Below are 25,082 nucleotides of genomic sequence, written 5' to 3' on the forward strand. Positions count from 1 at the left end.
CTTTCCCCTCCTTCCTCCCCCTCCTTTCCAGATGTACAACGTAAACGCTCGGAAAAGGAGTCGGAAAAAGGGAGCGGAGAATTTCCTAATGAGGAAAGGAATCACCTCTGGAGGGAGGACGCAGCCCGTATATGCGTGTGGGGGTCTCCCTCATTCCTTCAGGAAGGAGACTTTGGGGTCTAAAGAGATAGGAGACACCCCTGGCATCTAGCCAACTGGGATTCCCCCTTGCCTTCTGCAGCCACTGGGTGCTTGGGATCTGGCCAAGTCCCAAATCTGGCTGGATTTGGGACTCAGGAGTTGAGGTACTGGGCACTCCTAGGCAGCCTGATCTGATGGAGGACCTGCCCCGGCGTGATCACAGGTGAATTCTGCTCTAGGTCACCCCTTTCTTGGTGGAAGAGTATGGAAACCTCTGTTGAGACCCTCCCTAGAATCTGGCAGTTGACCTCTAAGAGCCTAGGAGTGCTTGGGAGGGGGAGGTACTTGGGACCCTCAGTGTCTTCTTGATCAAACTAGCTTGATTCCTACAAACCTGAAGAATTGTAAAGTCGGCTAGGGTGGTGGCAGTGGTGGTGGTGTCTTGCAGAGGGGTCCAAACTTTAGGTTCTGGGAGCTGGAGCCCAGGACCCCACTATCCCCTGATCCCCTGTGGATGTAGAGGAAAGGACTCTTCAGCAGGGGAAGGCAGTGACCCCCAGCCCACCCCTTCCCCCAGCCCTGGCTCTGTGGGATGAGATCACCTTTCAGGATTCTAGTCTTTATCTTAGTCTGGGGGAGGGGGACCAAGGGGCCTAGATTCTCTCGTAACCTTTTTTTCCCTGCCCCCTTCCTGCCTTTCTCCTCCAGGACTTCTCCCCTTCCAGAATAATAATCCCACAAATCAAACCCTGCCCCTTCTCTTCCCCAGGCCCCTGCCCCACTCTGGCCTGGGAGTCTCAGAATGAAAGTGCCCCAAATCCATGCTTTTTCTTTCCACATAGTCTTCTCCTCATTCTGCTACTCTTACTTCCTGTCCCAAATCATCCAGCTGTTTTTTTAAAAGCCCCTCTTTAGAGCCAGCTGTGGCCCAAGGGAGAGGTCAGCTGGTCAGACTGTGGGGTGACATGGGCGTCCATCCCACTCTCACATCTGTAGGTCCTGAAGCTTTCTTAGGTGAGGAACCCAAGTAATCTCTGGGTCAGAATTTAAGTGCGCCCTTGCCGCAGAGGTAACCTCTAGGGGATACTGCTCAAGCCAAGGGCTGAGAACCCCTTTTGGGGGCAGAGGGCCTGTGGCTTGACCACTGTATAGCCTGGCAAAGCACAAGTTTACGAACCAGCTCTCTCGTTTTTTTTCAGTCCAGGCACAAACACTTTAGATTTTCCCAGGATTTGGGAGCTTGGGGTAGGGGTGGGGAGGGGCAGAGGGAGGGAGGTGTGTGACTCAGCTCCTCCCAGGATCCTTGGTGGGGGACAGGGGACATAGTGTCCTGCCCCAGTCCTCCTCCTCACTCCACACCCCCAGCCTTGGCCAACTTAAACGGGCCCCCTCCCTGTCCATTCCCAGCTCCTGTTTATACCGGGAGCCCCTTAGTCATTCTCTGGCTGGCTTTTCTACTATCCCCAATATCCCTCCTCTCTTGGCTCTCTCTGCCCTTATAAGTCCTATCCCAGTGGCCCCAACACCTCCTGCCTTTCCTCTCATCACAGCTGCCTTTGCCTAGCTCTATGTTCCTCTGCTTCCGGGTCAGGCCTGGCTTGGGGTTCCCTCCTACTTGGAGATGCTTTGGCACAGCCTCCAGGTCTGGAAGCCAGCCTAAAAAGGTCAGCCAGGAGGAGGTTAACCTAAAGGTTATCAGCCCAACCCTCTCTTTCAGAAGAGGAAATGGGTGTAGACAGCTGAAGTGACTTATCCAAGGTCACACGCAGCTAGCCAGTCAGTGGTGACTCTAGAACTCAAGTGTTTTGACTCTCTAAACCCAATGCCCTTTCTTCTTAGCCAGCTGACCTCTAAATGCTCTGTCTCCTCTCAGCTTTCTCTCTTCTGTGTATCTCTCAGCTTTTCTCTGGTCCAGCGTGTATGTCTCCAAGTGTCTCTGTTTTGTCTCTCAGATCTGACCTCTCTGGTGCCCTCTGTCCCTTCATGGCTCAGTAGGAATGATTTGCTGTGATGATTGGCTATTATTAATCACAGTCTGCTTGATGGAGGGGCAGAAGGAGTGAAGGGCGAGGGCAGGACACTCACCAGGCTCCTGCTGTCACCAGCCTGCCTGTCCTGAAGGCTGGAGCCTTAAAAAAAGAGGAAAAAATTTCCAGAGATGGTCAGGATAGAGGTGCACATTCTAAACACTAGGGTGGGATGCAGAGTATTGGTCGTTTATTTTGCATGTGCTGTGTGTCTGGTCCTGCTCTTGACCTTTAACCTACCTTTATCCCATTTAATCTTCCCAGCTGTCCAGCATTGAATGTATCAGGATCGTCATTTTACTCTCGAGAAATGGAGGTCCACGGAGTGAAGTGACTATGCCAAGATTGACAGAAAGAAAGGGGTCAAGGTAGAATCCAGATTCAATCCCAGCTGATTCCAAAGTCATTACTTTTCCACTGTCGGTTTAGCCCTCTAAACTGGGCTCGGTTTCTTTAGGGAGAAGGTTCTGGAGCAGGGATCTTTAACTTAGGTCCACTGTCCCCAGGCTGGAGTGGGGGAAACACTGCGTGCCCAGTCCATTAGTGCTCTGAAACTGGGTGGAAGTTTTTGTGTGTATGCATGTGATTTCTCTGGAGTGAGACCCGGTTGTTTCTTTCCAATTCTCAAATGCTTGGAAATTCTAAGAACACTGAGGCTGGATGTCCTGATTTCAAGGAATAGACTCAAGGCTTGTCAGGTCTGTAAGAAGCCTGGTTGGGTGGTTTGGGCTGAGTGAGGTCTTCATGAAACAAAACTTCCTCACTGGCATGTGGTAGCACACAGAAGTGGGTTGTAGGTGGGCTGAGACAGATCCTGTTTCCCTCAACCCTTGCAGCCTAGAGAGACCTGGGACAGCCGGAAACCCTGGGCTGGCGGCTCTCGCTTTACTCTTGTGGGGGACTGTGCAAATATCATGTTCTCAGTGTCACTTAATACAAGTAAGACTGGGAAGAGTTTGCTGGACAAAGGGGCCCGAGGGGTCAGGTGGTCTGTAGCTCCTGGCTTTGGCCGGGGGGAGGGGGTCCCACTCCTTCTACCCTATGGTGGGGTGGCAAGTGGGAGTCATTTTCAGAGAGGGAAGAAAGAAGGGATACTTAGGAAACTTACGGAGCTGCAGGGGGATCTCTGGAAGTAGAGTAGGAGCCCAGTTATCCCCGGAGTCTGGGTCCAGAGCCGGCTAACACTGAGACATTGCTCTCAGCGTGTGTGTCTAAGAGAGGGTAATCGGAAAGTCCAGGAGCAAGCCTTGGGAACCATTGGGTTTTGTCACTGCCCTGACTCAGGTCTCAGCCTAGAGGAACTGATGGCTCCATCATCTGTGAGTCACCACTCCCTACCCCCACTCCCTGTCTGGTGGGGAGAACCCCTTCCCCCATATCCTAGACCTAAAGTAAACCCAGACTACTCTCTCCCTTCCACCCCCACTTTGCTCAGAGCACAGGAGGGGTGGATGACATTTGCTGGGGTGACAAGACCAGTCCTGGGAGGCAGTATGCCCAAGTTCTTTGGGTGCTCCGGGCCTCTGGACCTAGGGATTGAGACTATGACCAGATATCTCTGTAGGAACCAAACTGGGAAATTTCCCAAGCTGGACCAGGTTGGGGAGCGACAAAAGGACAGGAATTAGGGGAAGGACACTGATGGGAGAGGAGCAGGGCTAAGGAGACACTGGGGTTAAAAAAAAAAAAAAAAAAGACCCAGGGGTGCAAAACAAGCAAATCAATGAGAAGGAATTTCCTCCATTGCAGCTAGAGTCTTTGCTTCCAAACCCTCTTCAGTTTTTCTGTTCTTTTTTTTCTGGAACAGAATCCTACAGCAAAATGTAACAACCCCAGATAGGAAGTTAAAAGGGAAATACGATTCTCTGGGGTGTTCTAAATGTTGACCTCATTTTATTCGCTCACCCACCCCACCCCCATTACTTTCCATCCTTTTTCTCCCCCTTGCTGCCCTGTACCTACCTCTGGAGAGGAAAGGAGTGCCTCAAGCTTCTGTGCTCCAAAACCTGGGGGCTGGAGAAGAGATCCATCCGGGGTGGGAGCTGTGGGCGGGAGCATCAGTTTCCTGGGATAGCCTTCCCAGATGTAAGCACATCTGGAGCCCATCAGGGAGGGACCTGGAACACCAGGATTCCCAATACACATCTGACTGGGGCTGTGAGGGGCTGAAGATGAGCCAGGCATTCCCTCCCACCTCTATAAGTTTGCCTGCCATTTCTAGCCCTCTCCTGGGAAGGATTACCAATCCCAGACAGGAAGTTAGGGCATCAGAAGGGGCTGGGAGCAGGAATTGCACCCAAACCCAGACAGATGGTTTCATTAGCTTTAGCTCCTTCTGGCTTTACAGAGATGACAACCTCTTTGATCTGGAAGGAATCAGGGTATGTGTGTGTGTGTCTGTGGGCATGTGTGTGTGTGTGTGTCTCTGCAGGCGTGTGTGTGTGTGTGTGTGTGTGTGTCTGTATGTATAGCATAGGTATGCCATTTGTCCTTAACAAAATAATAAATTTGCCCTGGTGAGAGATTGGGGATGAGGGACTGCATGTCCTTCCTGCTTGTTTCTCAGGAAAGTACAGAAGTCCTACCCATGAGTCTCTGGACCTTTTGCACTCCTCACCTCTCCACCCCCAAACAAACACACACTCTTTTCTTGGCTGCAAATTCCTCCCTGTCCATCATCACCTTGTAATGAGCACATTTGTTTTCCAGGGATCATGTACAAGGGCTAAGATAGGTCTGTCGCCTTGCCCTTCCCCTCAGGAGATCTAACCGTTGGGGTGCTGAATTTGGGGGTAAGTGGGGTGTACAGTGACCCCAGCAAGGGGTCCAGGTGTGGCTAGCAGCCAGCCCCTATGGGTAGAATGGACAGTCTGTAGGGCCAAGACTAAGGGGTTCAGTGATACGGAGCACTCCTGGGGAGTGTTCTCCTATTCTCCTGCAGCTACAGCTCGATGGGGCACCAAACCTTGAAAGATTCTTAACCTCTGGACTCCAAGGTTGTGGCTTCCTGAGTTGAGATAATAATCTAATAGAACGCAGTGTTGTATACAATTTATGAGTGAAAACATATATGGGGGCTTCCTGCCTTACCTGCAGCAAAGGTTGAAATGGGCTTTGCCCTTTGAGCCTCTGCCCTTTCTCACCTCTGGCCTCAATCCTTTTTTTTTTTTTTTTTTAAGATTTTATTTATTTATTTGACAGACAGAGATCACAAGTAGGTGGAGAGGCAGGCAGAAAGAGAGGAGGAAGCAGGCTCCCCGCCAAGCAGAGAGTCTGATGGGGGGCTCGATGCCAGGACCCTGGGATCATGACCTGAGCCAAAGGCAGAGGCTTTTAACCCACTGAACCACCCAGGCGCCCCTGGCCTCAATCCTTGATTGGACTTCAAAGCCCCAGGGGAGAAGCCAAGGGGAGGCGGTCCGGTCCGTTCCTGACCTGTTGGCTCAGATCCCTTTCAATAGCTTATCCAGCCACTCAGAGGCTGGGGACGGTCCCTGTCCCCATCTCTGATCTAGGCTTGCCTAGGGGGTCCCAGAGGACAGAACTGTGGGGTGGGGGTAGGGCTAAGGCCCTCAGTTCCCTAAAATAGAAGGATGTGTGATAGAGATTGACCTGGGAAGAAGGGAAATGGAGTTTGGTAGATCACTGAGTGGCTGGGAGAGGGAAAGGTGGGATGGAGCTCTAAGCTTTCACCTTGGGGAGATCAGCCCTTCCTTCAGACCACACCCTCACATCCTCACACCCTCACACCCAGCCTGCTGTGGCTGGCCACACCCCCACAGCTGGCTGGGAAGAGATCACAACCCCACCCCCCACCATAAGCGGATTGCTTACAGATGTGCCACGAAGGGGGGTGGTGGTGGAAGAAGCTTGTGTGGTTGGGGGTGCAGGGAAGGGAAACTGAAGAAAGGAAGGAAGATTCATGGAAGGGAGAGAGGGAGACATTGTGGTTATGTGGGGAAGCCTGTGAAGATGAGGAAGAGTCAGAAGGAAACAGCTGGAGAGGGAGAGGGAAAAGGAGAAAAGAAGGTCTCATCCCCACCCCCTGCAATTTGCTCTACTCACTGCAGGCAAATTAATCTCCTTAAACCAAGGCTCTTGATGCTACTTCGCAGCTCAAAACCTTCTACAGCTCCAGCCTTTTAAGCAGTAGAGCTCTGTCTACTTGAAAATGCTGAGAACCATGCAAGACACTTAGGAAGGGTGGTTGACCCAAGTCAGTACACATTTTGAATGCTAACTATGTACGAAGTTCAGTGGGCCATGCTGGGTTGGTGGGGGGTGGGGTGGGGTGGATGGGAGATAATGAGGGAGAAGAAGGAGGAGGGGGAATTGGGCTATGATGGGGATTGAAAGGAGCAAAGGGGTGGACAGGGAGAGGCTACAGAAAGAGAGAAACGGCAGAGGTAGAGCCCAGAGGATGAAAGGGAAGGAGTGGAGGCAGCAGGAGGGAGGGGAAAGGACCAGGAAGAAAAGAAGTAGGGGGAAGAGGATGTGGAGAGAGGTGTGTGGAGGCATGGTGAGTTGAAGATGCTAGAACTGGGGGGCCTGTCCTTTCTTCTGGCTGGGTCGGGAACTCTGCTGGTCACCAAGAGGTGCTTTGGAGCGGGCGGGAGCCTGTAGGCATTCTGGTCTGCTCCCCGCCCGCTTCCCATTTAGGACCCAGCTTTCTCTATCGCTCGCCATTTTGGGGTCCTTGAAGTGACAATTCTTTCACTGGTTCCCTGTCCTCCTCACCTCCACCTCTTGGGTACTGATTTCTAAAGATTTTTTTTTTTTTAATTTATTTATCAGAGAGAGAGAGTGGGAGAGAGCGAGCACAGGCAGACAGAGTGGCAGGCAGAGGCAGAGGGAGAAGCAGGCTCCCCGCTGAGCAAGGAGCCCGATGTGGGACTCGATCCCAGGACGCTGGGATCATGACCTGAGCCGAAGGCAGCTGCTTAACCAACTGAGCCACCCAGGCGTCCCGATTGGGTACTGATTTCTGAAGTCAACTTCCTCCACACTCATCACGCTGTGTCTCCTGTGTCTCTCTTCTCTGGGTTTCTTTCCCTGAAGTGGGTGGGTAGGGGTGAAGCAGGCCTGGAGGTGCTTCCAGCTCTGGTCTGCTCTCCACTCAGTGTCTCCGCTCCTTTGCCAAACCCGTCTCGGCCTGAGATGTTTGTGTCAGAAGTCCCTTTGGCCCCCTTCCTGCTCCTGAATCCCTGGGGTGGTATTTAGGGGTAGGAGGAGGGGTAAGGTCCGAGATGGAAAGTCTGACGCTGAGTCCAGGCCCCCAGCCCCACTCAGACGGGCTGAGCTCATCTCTCCAAGCAACCACAGCTGGACGTTTTCCATATGATCACCTCAGGGATGGGGGCTGGGTTCCAGAAACCCAGACAGAGCTGACTGAGTTTCACAACTGGCAGGCTTGGGGACGAAGCACCCTAAGGTGCCTTCACCCTTCCCCTGCTGTGCTCTGTAGGGAAAGCCCTGGGGCCGAAGAAGAGGAGAAAGAGGCCTGGGGAAGTGTCAAAGCTGGGATAGATTTTGGGCCCAAGTTGGTCCAGGTTTTTGTATCCCTGCACGGATGTTCACCGTTGGGCGGGGAGAAGATCCTGTGTGTGGTGAATGTTGATGTGAGGTGAAGACGTGTGTGTGTGTGTGTGTGTGTGTGTGTGTGGTCTGAACACCTGAACAGGCTTGTGTCAGTGTGCACATGTGCACAGGTGGGGGCATCTGTGTCCTGAGTGGTCAACAGGCCACAGCTGGGGCGTGATCTCTTGCCAGTGCGGGGTTGAGGGGGGCGGTGAGCTAGTGGCCTGAGGGATGAGGGCTGCCTGCTTTCCCCACCATCCCATCTCTTCTCTAGCTCATGGCCTTCCCATCTCTTCTCTAGCTCATGCCAGAGAAAGCAAACCATAAAACAGAAAGAGGAACAGGTCACTTTCTTACCCAAGTGGAAAAAACTGGGACGAGGGTCTTCAGGGACTGGCTGAGGTGGAGGTGATCACTAGGCAGGGGAAGCAGGGAGTTCTGTGAGAGTAGCCCTGGGCCCCCTGCCAGGAAGGCTTCTCAGCTGGAGGCTGTAGGTGATATCCAGCATGGGTCTCTGCATCCCTTTCTTCCCTCTCCCCCATGCCCTGAGATGTGGGGACTGTCTGGAGGAGGCTGGTGGGGAGTGTTAGGTGGGGAGGTAGGAAAGAGAATGGGCAGGAAGCACTTGGCTGTTTGTTCCCTCTTTTTCCTGACTCCTTTGTGGCGGCAGACTGGCTTCCTTCCTTTCCAGGGCACCTTGGCTCCCAGCTCGCTTCCTCTCATATGCCCTCAGCCTGGCACAGGGGAGGTTTTCCAAGCTGAGTCTTCGGGGAATGGGGACCCCTAGATGAATGGAATAGGGGCTAAGGAATGCAAATGAGATGCCAGTCTGTCCCTCTCAACACGCTCAAGATCAGAAGTCCCACTTGAATGAACTGTGGGAGGGCCTCATTGGCCAGAAGATGGGGAGACTCTGAACAGAGCAGGGACCCAGATATTTGGTTACCTAGGGCCTGCCCCTCTTGCAGCCTGGGATGTGGAGAGAGCAGGGTTGAAGAGACACCCCACCCCCACTGCAGCCTAGCTTCCTTCTCTGTGTCCCTACTTGGCTGTCCTTGCCTCAGTCTGCCCTGCCCCACCTCCCACCTCCATCCACTGCCCTACAAGTCAAGGAATGTAAGTTTCCTCTCTCACTCTCTCATTGATTAGTCATGGGCACCCCGATCCCCACGGGAACTGTTACTCACCCTTGGGCCCCCCCTCACTGGCAGTGGTCTCCCCAGAACTGGCTGAGTTCCTGTAGGAGGAGCTCACAGTGTTGGACAAGGAACCGAGGTAGTGGGGATTGTGGGTGGTTGGCAGGGTCCTAGAGACAGCCAAAGCAGGAGCCCTGCCCCCTCCCCAACACACTTGTGCGAGGGGGGGGGTCCTCCTCTTGGCTCTGATCACTTTAATGGCCATGGGGGTTTAGGCAGAAAGGGGTAGGACTGGGGTAGGAGACTGTGTGCTGTGACCGTGTGGAGAAGGGCCCAAAGCAAATGAGCATCTAGTCTTCTCTTCACTGGTGTTGGCTTCGGGGCCAGGACAGGGCCTGGGGCCTTCTCTTTGGACTTGGCCAAGTGCCCAGGCCTGGCCTCTGTCTCCCAGAATCAGACAGGGGCCTTTCCCAATAAGGAGCCTCCCAACTCTGGGTCTACTCCCTTGCTGCCCCCACTCCCTCTCCCCTCTAACAGCTCCTCTGCCCTAAAATGGCCACGTTTTTCCCTCCTTTCCTCCTTCCCTTCCCCACATCCAGGTTTGGGCCCCAGGGGAGAGAAGGGGGCTAGGGAAGGGTAATGACTGCTTAGGGGCCAGGGGAGCAGGTTTGGAGAAGGGTAGTGGCATCCCAGGCCTCATGACCCAGTATATATAGGGGCGGGGGTAGAGACACAGATTTCTTGAGTCCCTGTCTTTTCCTATAATAATGGCCTATGGTATTATTATACATACTTCATAGTATCTACGATTATACATATTATAATACACACTATGTGTTCTGAGAGCTTTAGGTGTATGAACTCATTTGCTTGGTGCCGCCGTATGAGAGAGCTACTGCAGATCTCTCTGTTAAGATGAGGGAACTGAGGCACAGAGAGTTTAAGTCACTCGTTCCAGTGTCCGTGGAAGAGCTGGGATTCAAACCCAAGCAATCTGGCTTCACTTTAGGAGAAACCAACCCACTGGCTTTGTCTGGAGTATACTTGAGCCTCACTGGCAGGGGCAGAAGGAATGGCCAGGGAACTCCAACCCTCAGGAGCTGCCAGTCAAATATGACCTGTTGTGGAGCCTTGGGTATTTGCATGGATTCAGACTAAACACTCCCAGAGAGCCACTGGTCCGTTTTTTAAAAAAACTAAAAACACGAAAATGTATTTTTTGTTAAAGATTTTGTTTATTTATTTGTCAGAGTGAGCACAGGCAGACAAGAGTGGCAGGCAGAGGCAGACAGAGAAGCAGGCTCCCGCTGAGCAAGGAGCCCAATGTGGGACTCCATCCCAGGACGCTAGAATCATGACCTGAGCCCAAGGCAGCGGCTTAACCAACTGAGCCACCCAGGCATCCCAGAAAATGTATTTGTTGAGGGACACACAAATGATAGGCAGGTTAGCACAGAAGCCAAACAAGTGTGACTGGAGGGTTGGGGATGGAGCGGGGATACCAAAAGGGGCCAGAAATAAGAACTGGGGTAAGATGGAGGAATGAACAAGAAGCCCCAGCGTCTGTGTGGAGGGGCTTTCGTGAGCCCTTTTCCAGCCTTTGCTTGTGTTCCAGGCATTTAAAAATAGTGATTTATTCTACCTACTTAGGTGGAGAAAAGAAGAGGAGGCCGAGAATTCTATCCCTGACAGCAGACAGGGCCCCCTGGGATGGATGCAGGTATTTGACTTGGTAGTTCTGCCTTGAGACTCTGCCCTTCTCTGGCTGTCAGTTTTGTCTTTCCTGAACTGAAGGAATTGAATGAGATGGCCCGAGTTTCCATCTCCAACACATTCAGATTCCTATGTAAGAATCAGTGGGGGAAAGAAAAGAACTCACTGGGGAAAACCAGCATTTGGGCTGGCGTCCTTGTGTGTGTGGGGGGGAGGGGGACAGAACTAAACAAACACTTGGTAACTAGGATGAGCTCAGGGCTCTGAGGAAGAGGCTCTGCAGGGGGTGGTGGGAAGGAAGCCAGGCCAGGCAAGGCCAGATCCCAGAAGAGTGAATGGAGGACGTACTCACTCATTCATTCAATCATGTACTTTCAGAAATTAAAACCTAGGAATCTGAGTTTCCCATCCAAGGAGGCTGTAATGAGACTACAAGCTCTAAATGTCTAGGAAGGGCAAACTTTCAGGTCCCTCTCTAATTTTTGAGGTTATCATGGGGAAAATCAGCTAAGTTACCAAGTACCAGGTACAGATCTAAGCCTTAAGTCTGTATTATCTCATTTGACCTCAAAATAATACGAAGAGGCAGCCCTTTATATCTTTCAAATCCCTTTCCCTATTTCATCTTCCCAATAACCCTCTAAAGTTAGGAAAACCATTTGACTGACGAGGAGGACTCCTGAAAAGGCAGGAAAAGGCGAAAAGAGATTTCTAATAGGACTTTACTAATTGGTAAAGGTGGGACACCCTGCAAGGAGTTATGGGAATTATCACCTCCTGTGAAGATCTTTTCCACTCTGGATTTCAGGATTGGCTTAAACTGAAGAAAGGCGGAGTGCGCTTTCCAGCCCTTGACAGACAGGGGATAGAGTTATGCACGATGTTGCCTGACATGTTACTGGTTAGAAATGAGAAAATGGCACCCTGATACCTTGGATTTGTTTCTGAGAAGTCTTTAGAGAAACAATCAGAGAGTTGGAGAAGTTCTTTAAATCTGCCAAAGGAGCTTGAGACCCCAGAGGCTGAATTCGGAGTGAAGTAGCTGCCCTTTGTTTCACTAGCTACTGGCTCAAGAGCAGGACAGAAGGACATTAGATATACAGAGGGACTTCCCTATTGTTTGCCTTGATAGGGGAATCTGGCCTCCTGTGGTGATTGTAAAGTTAATAGATTCTTCCATCTCCAGTCAGCAGGAGGTGGCGGTATGAGTGGTAGGGGTGGTGGTGGTGGTGGTGGGGATGATAGCAGAGATGGAATGGTTCTCCTAGATGACCTCTGACCAGTTAGAAGAGCCTGAGATTTCTGAGGAAGAGGAGGAGGAGGAGGAAATTTGCCGAAAGGGCACTTTGAGGGGAGGGTCCATGTGTTGGGCTCCAGCCTGGGGTGAAGTCAGAGACATAAATCACACCTCCCAGCTGCCCGTTTCCGCTTTGAGCTGGGTTCTCAGCCAAAAGCCCAGAGATCCTGCCAGCGGAGGAGTGAGTATGGGGATGGGGGAGGGACCAAGGAGCTGGGAGTCGGTGGTTGGGAATGGGAATCTGCTGGCAATGAGCATTTGGTCTCATCAGTCTTGAAATGGGCATAGGGAGAGAGCTGGTAGGGCAGGGAGCCTGGGGACTTTGACAGAACTGGGTTGTAGATTCCTCCTGCAACTCGGGACATACCCACAGTCACACTCAGTCTTCTGAAGTTTTCTCCTCTTCCACTACCAAACCACGGTGACCTGCCTCAGGGAACAGACACCTACGTAGACACACCCCCCCTTTCTTTTCCCATCCGCTGTTGCTCACTTTTGTCAGAACACTCCAGATCTTCCCGTGACCTCCACTAGGAGAAAGAAGTAGGGGGTGCGAGAGATAAGAGTATCCTGGATCTTCCTTAAGATCTGGAAACATCTTCCTCTAGCTATCCAAAAACCTGTGCTTCTTGTCTCTTTGGCCCTTCCCCTCAGGGGACAGGTCTGGCTGCTCTTCCTCTCACGGAGGACCCAGGGGTCTCCTGTCCTCCTAGTGTGCCGTGCCTGCTAACCAGGAGGTGGCGCAGGAGACACCATATGGAGTAGGCCTCTAGGGCGAGGTAGATGTTTGAGGGCAGGAAGTTGAGAGAGCAACTCAGACAATGGCGTTTTCCGCTGGCTGGGGGCTGGGTTGCTGGGTTCTGTCTGACCCTAACAGCACCTCCTACCTCTTCCTTTGGTCAGCTTCCCACTCAGTGCTCATTTGTGGGGGATAGGAGAGGCAGAGTTCCATGGGAGGAAGGGCCTTTTCCTTTCTGTCAGCTCTTTTCCAGGTGACTGTTGTGGATAGATCAGGGATTTGGGGGCATAAATAACCTTGTCCAGCCTGGGACCATTCCATCCAGGCCTGGTGTTCTCTTCCATGTAGAGGAGTTTGCCATTACCCTTCTATGGTATAACATACAGCTAGGGGGAATGATTATGGGGTGCATAGCTGGCTCAGTCAGCAGAGCATGCAACATTTTTTTTTTTTTTAAGACTTTTTATTTGTGAATTTGTCAGAGAGAGAGAGAGAGAGAGCGCATGCACGCAAGCTGAGGGAGCAGCAGGCAGAGGGAGAGGGAGAAGCAGACTCATTGCTGAGCAGAAAGCCTGCCATGGGACTTGATCCCAGGACCTGGGTTGTTTTTTGTTTTTTTTTTTTAAGATTTTATTTATTTATTTGACAGAGAAATCACAAGCAGGCAGAAAGGCAGGCAGAGGGGGGGGGGGCGGGAAGCAGGCTCCCTGCTGAGCAGAGAGCCCAATGTGGGACTCAATCCCAGGACTCTGGGATCATGACCTGAGCGGAAGGCAGAGGCTTAACCCACTGAGCCACCCAGGCACCCAGGACCTGGGTTGTTGACCTGAGCCAACAGCAGACGCTCAATGGACTGAGCCACCCAGGTGCCCCTGGAATGTATTTTTTCCTAGGAAAGGGGAGGAGGTGGGGCCACAGCTCCCAGGGCCTCTTAAATGAGGGATAAATTGACATTGAAGCCTCATTCCTCCCCTACCTATGAGGAGCAGAAAAATCCTCTTCCTAGTAAAACCTCTTTCAGTCACTGGAGGCTCAATGCTTCAGTATTGTTTCACTGTGAGCCCAATTTATTTTTAGTTATCTCCTGTGATTTTAGGGTCTGGGATGCACTGGACTCTATATCATTCATCAAGGCCAGCTCATGCTTCCCCAGCTTATTCTAACTCTTCAGTAACACCCCACTCTTCTGAGTCCTTGCACTCACAGTCCGGACTACACAATCTAGCACTTAATCATGCAGGGTATTTCTAAAGCCCTTGTGCAGTTTAGCAAGTGAAGACATTTGGATGTATATATGATAGAAGCAACTGTAAATATCTTACGAAAGCATATTCCGTAGAATTTTTAATGCTAATGTTTGCTTTTTGTTAATGTGCTTCTAATCTGCACAAGAAAGGCATGTGTTATACTGGAAAGATGACCTGGGTTTGGATGCTGCCTCCTTCACTTATCAGATATGTGACCTTGGCAAGTTTCTTGACATCCCTGGGTCCCAGTACTTTCATCTGTAAAGCAGAGCTCATACGTTCCTTGATTTGTTGGGAGAATTAAATGAATATAGTGTTTGCACAATTACCTGCCACAGTGCTTGACTGCAAATAGTAAAACCTCATTCAATCCAGCTGATGAATCTGAAATCTTTTCAAAGTCTGATAAGCTCTTTGAATGAAGTGGAATGTATTTTATTGGTCAGTTAGCACAGTTGTTACTTCTTCCAAGAAGCTTTCCTTAATCCCCCATCCAGTTCCTCAGGTTTCTAGTCACTGCACCTATTTTCTTGTTTGTCTCCCTCAGTTCTATGAGATCAGGGTCTTCTTAACTTCAGTTTTTCCATTGCCTAGCACATTGTTTAGATCAGTAAATAGAATTTGAATAAATTAAGCCTTTTATTTATTTTTAAAAAAGATTTATTTATTTATGACAGAGAGAGACACAGCGAGAGAGGGAACACAAGCAGGGGAAGTGGGAGAGGGAGCAGCAGGCTTCCCTCGGAGCAGGGAGCCCAATGCAGGGCTGGATCCCAGGACCCTGAGATCATGACCTGAGCGGAAGGCAGATGTTAATGACTGAGCCACCCAGGCGCCCCTAAATTAAGCCTTTTTAAAAAAAAGCAATGGTCGGGGCCCCTGGCTAGGTAGAGCATGTGACTTTGATCTCAGAGGTGTGAGTTTGAGTCCCACAAGGGGGAGGAGGATAGAGTTTACTTAAAAAAAAAAAAAAAAAAAGAAGAGGAAGCAAATGTAAACATAACTGTGATATTACAAAATTAATTTTTGAACTGTATGATTAATAATTTTTTACTAAGATAATCTTCTAGCAAGATAACATTTCTTAGTAGTGTGCTTTTGATGAGCTGTATCTGGAGACATGGTCCACCTGCTTGTTAACTTAATTGACCTGAGCACTCCCCCACAGAACTATATTTTGTAGGTGTGACTGAGACCGCTGTCACCCAGCATCAAGTTTCCTCTTCTTTTAGTAATAAGACCCCTCCCCCTGTCACCCACACACTGAATTTTAGCACTAGGAGTCTGCCAGCCTGATACTACTCTGTCCAGCCTCTCTTGTAGTAGGGGTGGCCACAGAACTGAGTTCTGGTTAATGGAATGTGAATGAAGCATGTGTGTAACTTCTGGGTCATGTTCTTAAAAAGGAAAGCTGATTGCCTTCTACTTCCTCCTTCTTCCTTCTGCTTGCTGAGACACGGTGACACACTATAGCCTCCTTTGACCAAGCCATACAAGCCTTCTAAAGCAGTCAAGGACTGTCTACTCATGTCCTTCTGGTCTATTCTTTTATTTGAACTATTCTGCTTGTGGGTCTCTTTGTTATAGCAGCATGGCCTACATTCTTTGAAAAAAGATTAAGGCTGCCTGGGTGGCTCAGTCAGTTAATCGGCTGCCTTTGGCTTAGGCCATGATCTTAGGGTACTGGGTTTGAGCCCCATGTCAAGTGGGGAGTCTGCTTTTCCCTCTCCCTATGCTCCTACCCCCTCTGCTTGTACACTCTCTCTTAAAAAAATGAATTGAATCTTTAGGAAAAAAAGAAAAAAAGATTAAGATCACCATGATATCATGAAATCTCAGCCTACTTTGAAGAATGTTTTCAAGGAGTTCAAAAATAAAATTGAGCCAGTTTCAAAGAAAATAGGATTTGCTGACATCTAGTTTACTTAATGGCATTTTGTGAAAAACTATGGAATTTGCTCTATCATGAGCATATTCAAATTTCTTGCAGGTGTGTAAACATCCTATCTCTTCTATTTAGCATAATATATTATTTATGGTAACTCTAAAGTCCTAGACGGATTATGGTATAGTCAGCCTCTGAGATAGTTTAGTGATCTTCATCTCATGGTGTTCAGGCCCTTTCTGTGTTTCCTTCCTACACTGAATCATGGCTGGCTTGTGTGACCAACACAGTACTGTGAATTGACATGTGCAACTTGCAAGACTAAATCATAAAAAGACATTGCAGTTTCCAACTTGGTTTATTGCTTGGATCACTTGCTCCGCGGGAAGCCAGCTGTGGGTCATGGGGATGCTCAAGCAGCCCTATGGAGAGGAACTTGGGTCCTCCCCAAAACCCAGCATTGACTTGCCAGAATTTGAGTTCATTCATGTGAGTCACCTCACAGTAGGTGGCCAGTCCTACTAGCTTTTAGAAAACTGAGGTCCCAATTGACATCTTGACTGTAACCTCATGAGATACATCCAGCCAGAGCCATCCAGCTGAGCAGCTCATGAGTGAGTTCCTGACCCACAGAAACTGTGTGAGACAGTATACGTTTGTTGTTGTTTTAAGTCACTACATTTTGGGGGCATTATAATTTGTTAGATGTAATTTGTTATAATAGATATCCACTGTGAATTATAAACTCTTGGAAAGTAGGATTCATGAGTTAAACCTATTCTACTTCAATTTACTGCATCAACTACCTCCCCACTTTGCCTGGGAGACTGGGATATAGTAAAATATCTGGTGAAATGTGAGAGCTAAAGATGACATTCCCCTTGAAATTCAGCATAATGTATCTGAATGAGGAAAAACAAGCTGTCAGTCAATCTATTTTGACCATTTTAAATTTTCTGAGGGAATTTAGGATTCCTTAGGGTGGAGTTGAGGACAAAGGGGTAGAACTCAGGTCTCAGGGTGAATATTGGTATTTGTCATTCTGGAATCTCCCCGAATTCTCTGTTCTCAATTCTTAAGTGGAATATGTTCTTATGTCTGAGTATATAGGGAAGCTTTGGTAAATGGGGAGTTTCCAGTATCCTGTGGAAACTCACCTGGATAAAGGAAGTAAGACAATGCCTGGAGGTAAAGGAAAGGGTTGCTTCTCTTCACAGGATAAATTCAGGCACAGGTCCTTTCCCAGGGACCACGGGAACACTACAGAGACAGCCAGAACGGACAGACTCAGCACACTGTGACTCTGAATGGGCAGGAATGGGCCTGAATGAGGAAGGGCAGCTCTGTAGGTGATATAGCAATTGATTGGAGACAGACCTGCTTCAGCCCCAAACTCAATATGATTAATGCAGTAGTCTCTCTTCATCTGCGGGGACACATTCCAAGACCCCCCACTGGATACCCTTAACCGAGATGGCACTGAGCCCTATTTGTACTATGTTTTCCTATATATACATACCAGTGATAAAATTTAATTACAAATTAGGTATAGTAACAGATTAACAAGTCATAAAATAGGATAATTATAACAACATACTGTAATACAAGTTATAAATGTGGCTTCTCTCTCAAAATATCTGACTGTACCACACTCACCCTTCTTAGGATGATGTGAGAAAATACAATGCCTTCGTGATGAGATGAACTGAGGTACGTGACATAGGTTACTACTGATCTTCTGACATATTGTGAGAGATTCGTGGGCTTCTGGACCATGGTTGACTGCAAGTAGCTCAAACTGTAGAAAGTGAAACTGCAGAGAAGTGGGCTGGGGGAGGAGCTCCTGTGCAATGGATGTTGCCCGAATGAGCATCACTTTATTTCTGCACAGCAGGTTTCCATTCTTTTAGTTACAAGGTTGACTAGAGTCTCCAGAGTACACAGATTAGAAGGTCTGGACCTATGGTCTTCAGATCTCTGTGGTGGTGGATGCCCAGTGTGGGAATAGAGTTAGCTGGGGCAGGGACACTGGGAACTCAGAACTTTCACTTCCACCCACTCCTCCAGTACATGGTTCTCTTAGTTTAGACAAAGCTTATGCCTGGGGTCACCTAGGGTTCTATGGGTGCTTTATTGGTCACCCTCAACAAGGGATGGTCTCTCCATGGATTTAAGATACTGGCATCTCCAGATTAGCAGGAAGGACACCTCACTTCTCAAAATTATATACAAGATACAGAAGGAGGAAGATATTCTAGATACCATCTAGCCAATGTCCTTATTTTACAGATAAGGAAACTGAGGCCCAGAGAAATAAAATGACTTGCCCAAGGTCATAGAACTAATGTGGGATAGAATGCAGGTTATCTTTATAAGGTCTTTTCATCATGACACATTTGCCTTCACTCAAATTCCCATTTCTCCTACTAACTCCCAACTTCAAGTTCTAGGTCACATTCAGAAAGTTCCATTTCCAGACCTTTCTTTTCCAGTGGAGGGGTTGAGATGAAGAACCTCTGCTACTGCTTTTAGATAGAATGTTATCCCCTTTCCCTGCCTCCCTTTCTCCTGTTGCTCTCAAGTGAGAAACAGAGTCTATTTCTCCATATGCACGAAGGCTTGCAGAAGTTCTGGGCTTCATTCAGTTTGTGGCAGGGGAAGCTGATGGGCACGATGCCCTGGGATGCCCTCTACTTTGGCAGGCTGACTGTAACCAACTAATGGTCATGGCTTAGTGCCCATTGGCAGGGAGAGTGCCCACCCATGCATTAACTTAGTGCCTGGCATCTAGAGATGCCAGATGGTTGGCTGGACACCTATGCTACCTCTTGGACGCTCTGCTGGTCCTGGTTTGTGTCACTTTTAGGTTTGTAGATGTATGGGAATTTTATAAGGATGGTCTCTCCATGGATTTAAGATACTGGCATCTCCAGATTAGCAGGAAGGACACCTCACTGCCAACCTAGAATCTGTGCTAAACAGCACAGACCTGGACTTCAGGAAACTGCTTCAAATGTCTCTTTGATTCCTGCTTCTCCCTATCTTCCCCCCACTGTAGAGTTTTTTGTAACCTGCTTTCCTAGCCTCATATCAAACTAACAACTCTTGGGGGCCTGGCTGGCTCAGTCAGATGAATGTGCTATTCTTTTTTTTTTTTTTTTTTAAAGATGTATTTATTTATTTATTTGGCAGACAGAGATTACAAGTAGGCAGAGAAGCAGGCAGAGAGAGAGAGGAGACAGCAGGCTCCCTCCTGAGCAGAGAGCCCGATGCGGGGCTAGATCCCAGGACCCTGGGATCATGACCTGAGCTAAAGGCATAGGCTTTAACCCACTGAGCCACCCAGGTGCCCCAGAATGTGCTATTCTTGATCTTGGGCTTGGAAGTTTGAGTCCCATGTTGGATATAGAGACTACTTTTTTTTTTTTTTTAAGATTATTTATTTATTTATTTATTAGAGAGAGGGAGAGAGAGTGAGCACAGGCAGACAGAATGGCAGGCAAAGGCAGAGGGAGAAGCAGGCTCCCTACCAAGCAAGGAGCCCGATGTGGGACTCGATCCCAGGACGCTGGGATCATGATCTGAGCCGAAGGCAGCTGTTTAACCAACTGAGCCACCCAGGCGCCCCGAGACTACTTAAAATAAGTAAATAAGGGGTGCCTGGCTGGTCAGTCAGTACTCTTGGTTTCATACCAGCTCAGGTCATGATCTCAGGGTCCTGGGATGGAGCCCTAAACTGGGCTCCATGCTCGGGATTTTCTCTCTCCCTTCTTCTCTCCCTTCCCCTCGGCTTCTCCTTCCACTCGCATCCTCACTTTCTCCCTCTCTCTCTCCAATAAATAAATAACATTTAAATAAATAAGTAAATAACTGAAAAAACTTGAAAAAGAAAGAAAGAAAGAACCCCCCCCCCCCCCGCCCCAGGTCTTAGTCTGAGGTCAAAGTCTCCAAAAAAGGGAAGGAAGAGAAATAGGGTATAAGTAGGTTAGGGCACGTGGGGGCTGAGAAGAGTACCTTGCTTATTCTCTCCTTCAGGATTCAGAAGACTCTGGAAGCTACCTATTGCCTAGTATTTTCCATGGGAGTCCCCGAGAGCCTTAGACTGTATCTCCACCTGCTGGACGCCAAGGGGATCAACAACCCTGTCTCAGCTTTTTCTTTACAACATAGACTAAAACTTCACCAACATTCCACCTTTATTCCAAGGTTAAATTCTTCCTTCTCAGAATCTGTTAAGGCCACATTTTTCTCTCTAGGAAGACTGCCTTTTCAGAAGACTGGATTGTAGGGAGAGATGGGTACAATTTCCCACATTTGCTGTCCTCTCCCTATCAAAAAATTTCTCTCAGAGGCCTGATAAAGAGCCTCCCCTCCTTGCATCAGTTGTCCTAGGTGTGGGGTGGTCAAAATCTATGCCCTTTTTCACATCTGTTAACTCTGCCCACAAAGAGGAAGCAGCAGATAGGTGCGTTATACTTAAGCAAAGATCACATGACCCCTGTTAGGCCTTAGGGGCAGGGAGAAAGAAAAATAAGGAATTGCCCTTGTCTCCATGTCCTCTACCTGATTGAGATACAAGGTGTGTGTGTGTGTGTGTGTGTGTGTGTCCTCTCTACTGTTCTCTTCATATTCATGGCTGTTCTCCTCTTTCCATGCATACTAGCAAAGAAAACTCGTTTCAAACCCATTATCAATCCTTCAGTCCAGGTTGAAACCATGGGCTGGCTAATCCCTGAAGGCCCTGGGCTACATCTTCAGAAGTGAAGGTCATTTATAAGTGGTGAAAACTCTCAAACGGATCTTTTATTGGTGAAATGGACAATGTCAATAAATACCCTTAAAATAAATTAGGACATATAATAGTAATATCAATCCATTGAGGGTATAGGGCTAGGAAAACAAAAGACATTAGATCCTGAAATCTACTTTCCTTTCCCAGACTACAACATGCTCTACGCAGATTAAGTAAAAAGCAGTCATTTCTTTTTATTTTTTGGATGCCTGACCTTGACTGAAAGGGTGCCCTTTGTCTTTCAAATTATTTTTTTTTAGAGAAAGAGTGTGAGTGGGTGCGCATGGGCTCGTGTGGAGGGGTGATGGGAGAAGGGCAGAGGGAGAGAATCTCAGATAGACTCCTCACTGAGCATGGAGCCTAATACGGGTCTCATCGCATGACCCTGAGATCATGACTTGAGCTGAAACCAAGAGTCCAGTGCTTGGGGCGCCTGGGTGGCTCAGTGGGTTAAATCCTCTGCCTTCGGCTCAGGTCATGATCCCAAGTCCTGGGATCGAGCCCCACATCGGGCTCTCTGCTCAGCAGGGAGCCTGCTTCCTCCTCTCTCTCTCCACCTACTTGCGATCTCTGTCTGTCAAATAAATAAATAAAAAATCTTAAAAAAAAAAAAAAGAGTTCAGTGCTTAACCAACTGAGCCACTCAGGTACCCCTCAATTTTTTTTTTTTTTAAAGTTTTATTTACTTATTTGACAGAAGGAGAGAGAGAGGCAGAGCAGCAGAGGGAGAGGGAGAAGCAGGCTCCCCACTCAACAGGGAGCCTAATGTGGGGCTCCATCCCAGGACCCTGGAAACATGACCTGAGCTGAAGGCAGACACTTAATCAACTGAACCACCCATGTGCCCCACCCCTCAAAAAAATTTTTTTAAAGAATATTTATTTATTTCACAGAGCGAATGAGAGAGAGAGAGAGAGAGATCACAAGCAGGCAGGGAGGCAGGTGGAGAGAGGAGGAAGCAGGCGCTCTGCAGAGCAGAGAGCCTGATGCGGGGCTCAATCTTAGGACGCTGGGATCATGACCTGAGCCGAAGGCAGAGGCTTTAACCCACTGAGCCACCCAGGCACCCCCCTCAAATTTTTTTTACTTAAAGTTAGAAATCGGTACACCTGGGTGGTATAGTCAGTTAAGTGTGGGGACTCTTGGTTTTGGCTCAGGTCCTGGTCTCAGGGTCATGTGATGAGCCCCCCATCAGGTTCTATACTCGGCACAGAATCTGCCTGAATTTCTCTCCATCTCCCTCTCTTTCCCCTTCTGCACACTCTCCTGCTGCCCCGTGTGCTCTCTCTCTCTCAAATACATGAAATCTTTTTTTTTTTTTTTTTTTTTAGGATTTTAATTATTTATCTGACACAGAAAGAGAGATCACAAGTAGGCAGAGCGGAGAGGGAGAAGCAGGCTTTCTACTGAGCAAGGAGCCCAATTCAGGGCTCCATCTTCAGGACCCTGGGATCATGACCTCAGTCGAAGGCAGACGCCTAACCTCCCAAGCCACCCAGGTGCCCCCATAAATAAAATCTTTAAAAAACATTAAAAAGAAAGCAATCAAAAAAAAAAAAAAAAAGAAAGCAATCAAGGAATAAGTAAACACGGTGCATGGAGATAATGCTGTGCTGTCTGTACTTCCCACCATCTGTGTATTAGGGATCCACAGTTTAGTCACTGCAGCTAAAATGTAATGGGTGCTTACTGTTAACACTGCCAAAAACTTTTGTACCTTTTTTCCCATTTATACGTTTAAATGATTTTGACTCAGGTACTGTTCCTTTACTATCTTCATGTTCTTAATCTTTATTTTGCTATACTGGGGCGCCTGGGTGGCTCAGTGGGTTGAGCCGCTGCCTTCGGCTCGGGTCGTGATCTCAGGGTCCTGGGATCGAGTCCCGCATTGGGCTCTCTGCTCGGCAGGGAGCCTGCTTCCCTCTCACTCTGCCTACTTGTGATCTCTCTCTGTCAAATAAATAAATAAATAAAAATCTTAAAAAAAAAATGTTATATTTTGCTATACTGTTTGTGATTAGTGTGTGGAGTTTTTAAGGATCCATGAAGGACCTCGGTCCTGAAACACTCAAGTAGTGTTATCTTCCTTCTAAATTCCTAAAAACCCTTTACTCAAAGTAATATGTGGTTTGAGAAAGTTGACTATACATAAGAATGATATGAGGTGTATTGTGAAAAATGGGTTCCTGGGGGCTGCTTCCAGATATTCTGATTCAAGAAGGCTGGACCAAAGCCCAGGAATCTGCATTTTAAAATAAGCACCCAAGTAATCATGAGGTAGGTATTTGGATTATGCTTTGGGAAACAGTGCCTTTGACTATAAATGGCCCGAGGACAGGGCTGTAAGTATAACAGATCTTCCTCTGTGCATCCCATTTAATTTGCTGCATGTAGCAATAGACGGGACATCAGAGTTTGTGTCATCTTTGGCTACAGACTACACTCTGCTCGGTCATGCTCATCTTATTTCCTGCTCCTAGAAGAGGCAGCCCTGTGGCCTCCCTGTTAGACACTCTTGGAAAAGAGGCCGTGTTATACATTAAGAGGCTTTTTCTTTTGCTTATCTGCAATCTCTCTGTGCAAAGGTTTGGTGAAGGCTGTATACTTTGACATACTGGCCCTGGTGATTCTGTAGTCTTCACTGGAGAGGCCTGAGAAGAAGCTGTCATTTTTCTCTGCATTTTGAAAAGCACAATGCAGGGGCTGGGGTGAAGGGAGGAGAGCCTAGGGACTAAGCTTTAGTTGGTAAACAAGCTTTGAAGCAAACTAAGAAAGCACCTTAGCAGGGGAGAAATGAAGGGCTGCACGGGAAACAGCAGCATTCTCTGAAGAAAGCACCAGTTGCTGCCGGGTGTCTCCTATTTCGAAGGAAATAACTAGAAACAGTACTGCAAACCGACCCTTGGCTACCACTGAAGGTTTGCCTGGAAATTGTGTTTTGAAAAGAAGTTTACATCAGAGAAGCAAGAGAATGAAGGGCAAGTCTTGAAGGAAAAGAAATTAGGCCAAAACTGACAGTAAGCACCACAAATTGCCCTTAGAGATGTTGCAGGGACATGGGCTGTTTCATCTCTGGTTTGACGCAGCCTAGAGGCTGCGTTTTCAGTCCTTTTTATGATAAGCCTGGATTTGGAGGTTGTAAGGACTCTTTCTAGCTCCTAGAGTAAATAATGGTTCTTTAAAGAATTTCCTTTCCCAGAGTCATGAGTCTCTCATAATTTGTCTCCCTCTCTGATTTCTTCCCATTCAGCTTTTGCTCCCTTCTCCTGTGATTCTCTGTGCTATTTCTTATGGTCCACATATTTGTGAAACCATATGATAATTGTCTTTCTCTGACTGACTTAGACAGGGTCGCTGGAGGGGAGGTAGGTGGCGGGATGGGGTGACTGGGTGATGGGTATTAAGGAGGGCACGTGATGTGATGAGCACGGGGTTTTATACACAACTGATGAATCATTGAACACTACATCAAAAACTGATGAGTTACTCTATGTTGGCTAATTGAATTTCAATAAATAAAAAGTAGAGGATGTTTAAGGTTAAAAAAATTTCTTTTCCCCTTGACATCTGGGGGCAGATTAACCAAAACTCCAAATTGGGAAATTAGGGAACTCCCCAGTTGCTCCAGGAGGTTTTAACACACTATATGTGATTCAGTATGGTGAAGGCAAAAAGCCTTCACTTTCTAGGTTACTTTCTTCCCACTGCTTCTCTCACCTCAGCTAGATAGCCTCAGGGAATATTTTAAGGTTGACAGGAACATTTTAGAGAATAATCAAAAGTAAAGCAGCCCTAGAAATGCTTGTATAATCTTCCTCTTTAAACATATTTTTCAATTGATAACAAAAAAAAAACAAGAGTGTAGGGTTAGACTGAACCTTGGAGGTCATCTAGTTCAATCTTACTTTATGGGAGACAGGAATGAGGCACAGAAAGTTTAACTGATGTTTCCAAGGTTGCAGGGCTGGTCTTAGATGGAAGATAAGTTTGTACTGACTCTTAGTCCAACGTTACCTCTCCCAACTGCCTTCATAGCCATTGTTCTCAAGTAGTTTTTGCCTGCCCCTGGCCACACAGTACTCAATACCACAGCAACACACTTCTTCTTTTTTTTTAAGGGAGGTGGCAGGTCGGCATATGGCATTTTTTTTTCCTGGAACTTTGAAAGTTAAAAGTTAAAAAAAAAAAAAAAAAAAAGTAAAAAAAAAGTTTTATTTATTTATTTTTTAAAAAGATTTTATTTATTTGACAGAGATCACAAGTAGAGAGGCAGGCAGAGAGAGATGGAGAAGCAGGCTCCCTGCTGAGCAGAGAGCCGGATGAGGGGGCTCGATCCCAGGACCCTGGGATCATGATCTGAGCTGAAGGCAGAGGTTTTAACCCACTGAGCCACCCAGGCGCCCCCCCCACAAAAAAAGGTTTTTTAAAAAAATAATGGTTGGTATATTTCCTTTTTGCTTAAAAAAATACTGATATTGAGGGGCGCCTGGGTGGCTCAGTGGGTTAAGCCGCTGCCTTCGGCTCAGGT

General features: G+C 48.1%; 1 long non-coding RNA gene across 1 annotated transcript in view; it reads left to right on the top strand.

The window, feature by feature from the left end:
• Nucleotides 1–103: 103 nt before the first annotated feature.
• The window catches only part of LOC309869841, a 29,932-nt gene continuing 4,953 nt past the window's right edge, over nucleotides 104–25,082 (top strand). The window contains exons 1-2 of the long non-coding RNA XR_014314369.1: nucleotides 104–364; nucleotides 2,433–2,536. This is a non-coding gene — a long non-coding RNA (uncharacterized lncRNA). The remainder of the gene's footprint in view (nucleotides 365–2,432; nucleotides 2,537–25,082) is intronic.

This window comes from Mustela nivalis (genome assembly GCF_964662115.1).
Source record: "Mustela nivalis genome assembly, chromosome: 7".
NCBI classification, from domain to species: Eukaryota; Metazoa; Chordata; class Mammalia; order Carnivora; family Mustelidae; genus Mustela; species Mustela nivalis.